Source organism: Lycorma delicatula, chromosome 11, assembly GCF_047948215.1.
Source record: "Lycorma delicatula isolate Av1 chromosome 11, ASM4794821v1, whole genome shotgun sequence".
NCBI classification, from domain to species: Eukaryota; Metazoa; Arthropoda; class Insecta; order Hemiptera; family Fulgoridae; genus Lycorma; species Lycorma delicatula.
The window spans coordinates 76,322,279-76,328,278 of NC_134465.1; the positions used below are offsets into that span (position 1 = coordinate 76,322,279).

At 26.7% G+C, this 6,000-nt stretch overlaps 1 protein-coding gene across 2 annotated transcripts in view; it reads right to left on the bottom strand.

Moving 5' to 3' along the window:
• The window catches only part of yl (Putative vitellogenin receptor yl), a 144,566-nt gene extending 139,810 nt beyond the window's left edge, over window positions 1-4,756 (bottom strand). For both annotated transcript variants that reach the window (XM_075378230.1, XM_075378232.1), the window contains exon 1: window positions 4,626-4,756. The gene's annotated coding sequence lies outside the window, so the exon portion shown is untranslated. The remainder of the gene's footprint in view (window positions 1-4,625) is intronic.
• Window positions 4,757-6,000: the final 1,244 nt, after the last annotated feature.

Consider the following 6,000-nt stretch of genomic DNA (forward strand, 5'->3'; position numbering starts at 1 on the left):
AACCGCTGTGACAAAGTGGTAGCATCTTGCCTTTCGTTCAGAAGATTCTGAGTTCAAATCTTGCTGAGCTTAATTCTTCATACTCTATAAAATTCATCTAACATTAAGAAAGTCTAAACGGTTGTCGACGTGTTATTTCTAGAAGAAATGAATATTTGAATACAAAAAATTCAAAATTTATCTACCGCTACGTAATTAATTTATAAAAGTTTTAATTTTAGTCTAGCAAAATATTCTTAAATTGTATATTAGAATTTATTGATAAATGAAAATTTTTGATAGGAAGTTTTAAGATACAAAGATAAAATTAATGATAAAGATTCAATAAATATTTTACTTATTCCTTATAAATCAATATAATTAATTATATACAACATATAACAAAGCAAGACTTTTGAGAATAACTAATTGTAAATGAAACATGAGTATTTTTGCAAATATAATCATGTGATAACATGAAAATAAATCGCCAATTCATATAAAAACTATCGAATAAAAAAAATATTTATTAAGGGCGAGCTGATTATCATAATTTTTTTTTGAATGCACAAACATTCAAAAATTTTTTAATGGCAAATTTTATAGCGTTTTTGGTTGTGATTTTACATTGAAATTTGAGAACACTGAAAGTTTTTAAGTAACGACCTAGTAATTACCCTTATGAATTTGAAATTTTTACTTTGTTAGTTTTTTGCTTTGAAACTAACAAGCTGAAGATGAAGAATCATGAGAGTAGCATTATTAAATTAATTTATTTAAAAGTTTTAATAGATTCTCCCAATAACCATGACGGTAGTAATGTCTCAGACTTACATTTGTAAAGTTTCAGATTCAAATCTTGGACAAAGTTGAAATATTTAATAAGCTATAACATTTCCATTCGATATTCCTATGCGCAAGCTTTAATAAGCTTATTTTTGGTAAATCATAAAAAATGTACAAAGTTGTAACAGGTTCCATTGGAACTATAATGACTACCAACTCGGCTGAATCTTAATCGGTTTCTAGAAGCGATCTAGAAGTTTCTTTTTAACTGGGACTCAGCAGGTTTGTCGCTCCTTAAAACCCTTGAGTAGAAAACACGACTGTGTTTTCTACTCAAGGGTTTTAGCCCAAATAGTCTGAATTTTCTATCGTGTAAAACTAACCTAAAATGTATGTACTTGTATCAAGACAATTTTAAACATGTCGATCAGCATTATACGTAGAAACACGTTTCAAATAAATAAGAAATCGGTTAATTTCCTTCAAAACTAAAAGTAATTTATTACTATTTTTTTCTTTTTAACTTATTTTTTATGTAGTATCAATCTATACAGATCATTAAGAAGTACTTTGCGGTTGTCTTCTCATCAATTTTCCAGACCCTAGCCAGGAAACAAACCTAGGAACTTCATCTTAATAGTCAATATCACATCGCTTTCAAAATTTTGATTTATTTTATAGTTAAATTAAAAATTACTATCTTCAAATATTTACTTTAATATTATTTCAAGCGCTCTATTTTAATTAACCAATATGAAATTAAATTGCATTTGGTATTTATTTTATAATTAATTATATACTTTGCCATTCTTTCTGTCATCAAGATTTTTGCCGTGGTTTCCCTTGAGCTATCCAGGCAAAAGACTGGAGCAGTTCCTTTCTTCTTCTAGGAATAGCATACCTACTCATTTCTGATTCATTTTAAATAATATATAATTATGTAGGGAGCAGTATGAAGATTTATTTACTTATACTACCAGGTATTTTTTCTTTTTTTTTTGAGTCGATTGCTTTTTGGGTCATATTTTTTTTTTAATATTGTAGTATTATAAAAAAAGGTAGGGGCCATTTTCAAGGAATAATCTCATTAATAGTTTTAATAATCTGACACCATTTTTTTTTTTAATTATTTAAAATTACATACAACTAACTCGCTTTCAATCGTGTAGAAATAGCTCTTCCACAAATTTTTTCAAGGTAAATTGTCAACCGCTTTCCTTTAGTGGAGTTTCTAGTATTACAGTTATTATGGATGTTCTTAAAAAAGGGCTCCAGTCCCTAAACTTATTAAGGTAAATAAATTCTAATAAGAACAATTCTACCGGAAGTTCCACTGAAGAATGTAATAATTAGCTTCATAAAACCTTTAGAAGAGTTATTTATATATAATATAAATATTGATAATTAAAAAAAATTATTTTTATATTAATATATCAAATTTATTTTAAATTTTCACTAAATTATTCTTAAAAAAGAGGTAAAGTAGTTAAATTGTAATAAATAATATGTGTGTGTGTGTGTGTGTGTGTGTGTGTGTGTGTGTGTGTGTGTGTGTGTGTGTGTGTGTGTGTGTGTGTGTGTGTGTGTGTGTGTGTGTGTGTGTGTGTGTGTGTGTGTGTGTGTGTGTGTGTGTGTGTGTGTGTGTGTGTGTGTGTGTGAACAAATTTCATAATATTTCTTTCTTCATAATTATTAATGTAGATAAATGAAGCTATAATAAATATATTTTAGCATTAGTATATTAAAATTAATTGCTATTTGAAATGGCCAGTAAATAAACAGGTTAATTATTCATTAACATTATCTGCTATTGATAGTTCTCCAGAGTTCACTGTTATCAGAAAGGGCACCGATTATAAAAATCCTTCCGATCTGACCTAAGTCCAGATAAAATAATTTTATTAAATATATAAAATAAACTTAAAAAAATAATAATTTTTTTCAGATTTTATTCTAAATTTTGATTTGTTGAAATTAGTGGACAAATCAAAAATTAGAATCAACATAATTTGTCTCCAACTTAAATAAGTCCAAATTTAAAGAAGATTTGGAAAGTTATTCATTTTTGCGGATTAAAAAAACAAACTGATTTCAAATAAAAATCACTTAAACTGTTTAGTTTTATTTAAGGCAAGAAACCTATATCTCTAAAGAAAAACCTATATCTAAGTAAAGAAAAAACATAATGAGACTGAGCTTGAACTAAGGCTGTTCCAAATGCAAGAAAATGTATTATTTTTTACCTCGTGTTTTTTTTAAGTACTTTTCAATGAAAATAATTTGGTATCATGGATGAGATCAGACTATACACTGTTATACAATAAATAATATAGCTCTCTCTTTTTCTGTTAACCCTCTGGCACAACCGTAAGATATTACTTCAGAGGATGAATGAAGATGATATGTAATAATGTAAATGAAGTGTAGTCTTTTACAGTCTCAGGTCGACCGTTCCTGAGACTAGCGGTTAATTGAAACCCAACCGCCAGAGAAGATTGGTATTCACTTTCTAGTGTTCAAATCCATTTAAAAGTAACTGCCTTTACTGGGATTTGAACCTTGGAACTCTCAACTTTGAAATCGGCTGATTTGCGATGACGAGTTCACCGCTAGACCAACCCGGTGGGTTCCAAAAAATATCAGTAAATACTAAAATATAATATCAATAAAATAAATTCTTCAAATTGTCTACAATGATCGTAGAATTTTTTATTTAAAAAATGAATAGTCTCTTAGTCATTTCCGAGAAACTTTATTGTGGACTACCGTAGGAATTACCTCGGTAAAATTTAAAAAAAGAATCATCAAATCAATACGTTTGGTAAAAAGTAAGGCACTTACTTATTATTGATAGTAAGATTTTTATAGATGAAAAAAATAGATAAAAAATTATATATATGTATAAAATCGAGTATTTCCTTTTATATTCAAAGTTAATTAAAAATAGGGAAAAATTGATGCAAAAAATCTCTTCTTATACATCCGTTTAAAACATCAACCTTGGCATTATGTTATTCCACCAAAGAAAATCGAGTACTTGCTCAGAATAATTCAGGCACCCAAAATAAATAAACCTAGATATTAATTTATATGAAACATGTTGAATCATGACAGGTTGGTTAAAGATTGCACCGATAAATTCTATACGCGTACTGGAATAGCACCCGCTGAGATTAATAGATTCTACTTTTTTAATAAAAAAAAATTTAAAAAAACAACAAATTCAAACAATCATTAAAATTATAAAACACCAACCCGGTTGTTGAGAAATTAAAAAATAGTTTCTTATGAACCGTTACAGTACTTATAAAAACCAATTAAAAAAGGCATGTGCAAATGAATAGAAACGAATCGCTAACAACTTGTTGTTGAATCATTGTTGAATCTTACAGTAATAAACTGGTGTGACCTTACAGAAAGTTTTTGAATAAATTATTATAAAAAATCAGGAAATGTAAAATAAACTTGCCAAAATGGGAAATAAAAAATGATGGCACAAACAGTACAAATTGTGACTGACAACAGAATATGAATCATTCCCTTTGTTTTCCAGACATGAATATTCAGCACAATAAAGAAGTCAAGTTATTACACAATAATAGAAGTCAAGTTAAAACAATAATACTGAAGAAATTGTAAAATTTTAGAAAAAAAAATTGTTAATTGATTTATAAGAATTTATACTTTTTTTTTTTAATAAATAATGCATGTTTCAAAATATTATCATAGATTATAAAAAATTTCCACATAAAATTATTTCTATATACAAAATAATAAGATAAAATCTCAAACAAATAAATACTTAGAATTAAAAACTAATTAAGTAAAAAACTAATTGCAACAGATTTAAATTAATTTACCTTTTGTTATTAAAAAAATAAATGAAGCTATTTAAAAAAGAAATCCAGGAACTAATGGTAGGTTTTATAAATCCAGAATGGTAGCTTTTACTACTATATTCATTTATGTTTTGATGCAGACTGTTCTAGACTTAACGGCAGACAAAAGAAATTAGGCAAAGTAAAACATGAAATTGATTGAGATTAAAATGCATGTATAATCCACTACAAAGTTAACAATTTGATAAAATAAAAGTTAGTAACATTGTCTGATAAAGGCAACATGTTGGCAAATAGTATTTTGAAATAATATAGAAAAGATTGTGGAATAGTCAGGGTATGTATATATATATATATATATATATATATGAAGCTTCCATTTTTCCTGTTTGTATGTTTACACACACACACACACATAAATAAAATTGATAATTTACTGTTATATTAAAAAGAAATAAATTTATTAAATTAAAATTCATAAACTACAAACTATATCCCAGAATAATAAAAAATAATAGTTTATTACTAAAATAAAAACTAATCTTCATAATAAAATAATAACAAATGGAATTTAAGAATCTATAATCTCATTTACAAAATACATAAAACTTTTAAAATACATATATGTTCTTTCAAGAATGATTTTTTTTTCAGATATCATAAATAAATATTTCATTCAGATCATATGACATGAATATTGTTCACATTATATTAAAATGTAAGTTTTTGTTTAATTATTAATATTATTGTAAGATCATGTCAGGAATGGTAGGTTTTTTATTTTATGAGATAACAAAGGGAATGATCCAGCATTTACGTGGAAGTACTAAGAGAAACTATAGAGAAACTGAAACAAATTTTTAAGTAGTAGTACAAAACGGTAAGTTAATATAATTTTTACACGATTTTGTTTAGGGTGTATGTATGTATGTATGTATGTTCATTCGTTTGTTTGTTTGGTTGTTTGTTCCACTGTAGCAGCTCAACAAGCCGATATAGATGTATGATCCCAAGTCGGAATCCTTATGTTACCGGGAGTGTCAAAGGTTATATAAATATTTATATTTAGATATATATGTAAGATATATATATATATATATATATATATAGGGAGAATTGCCAGTTGAGGCATATAAACTTTAATGAATTGACTGAATGAATTGTGAACTGTGAGCCTCAATCAAAGTGTTAGTTGGATTTGAATTGAATGATTCAAATCAATCAAATTAATAATATTACAAAAATAATAGAATTAAATTTCCATTAAATAAAATAAAATTAATTTTAAAAATCTCTGTTTAATAAAAATCTGAGTAAAATAATAATGGGCTTCCTGTGTGTGTGAGGCTAGAATGGTGAGGTGATGTGAGGCTGCACCAATCACCACCATCAACTG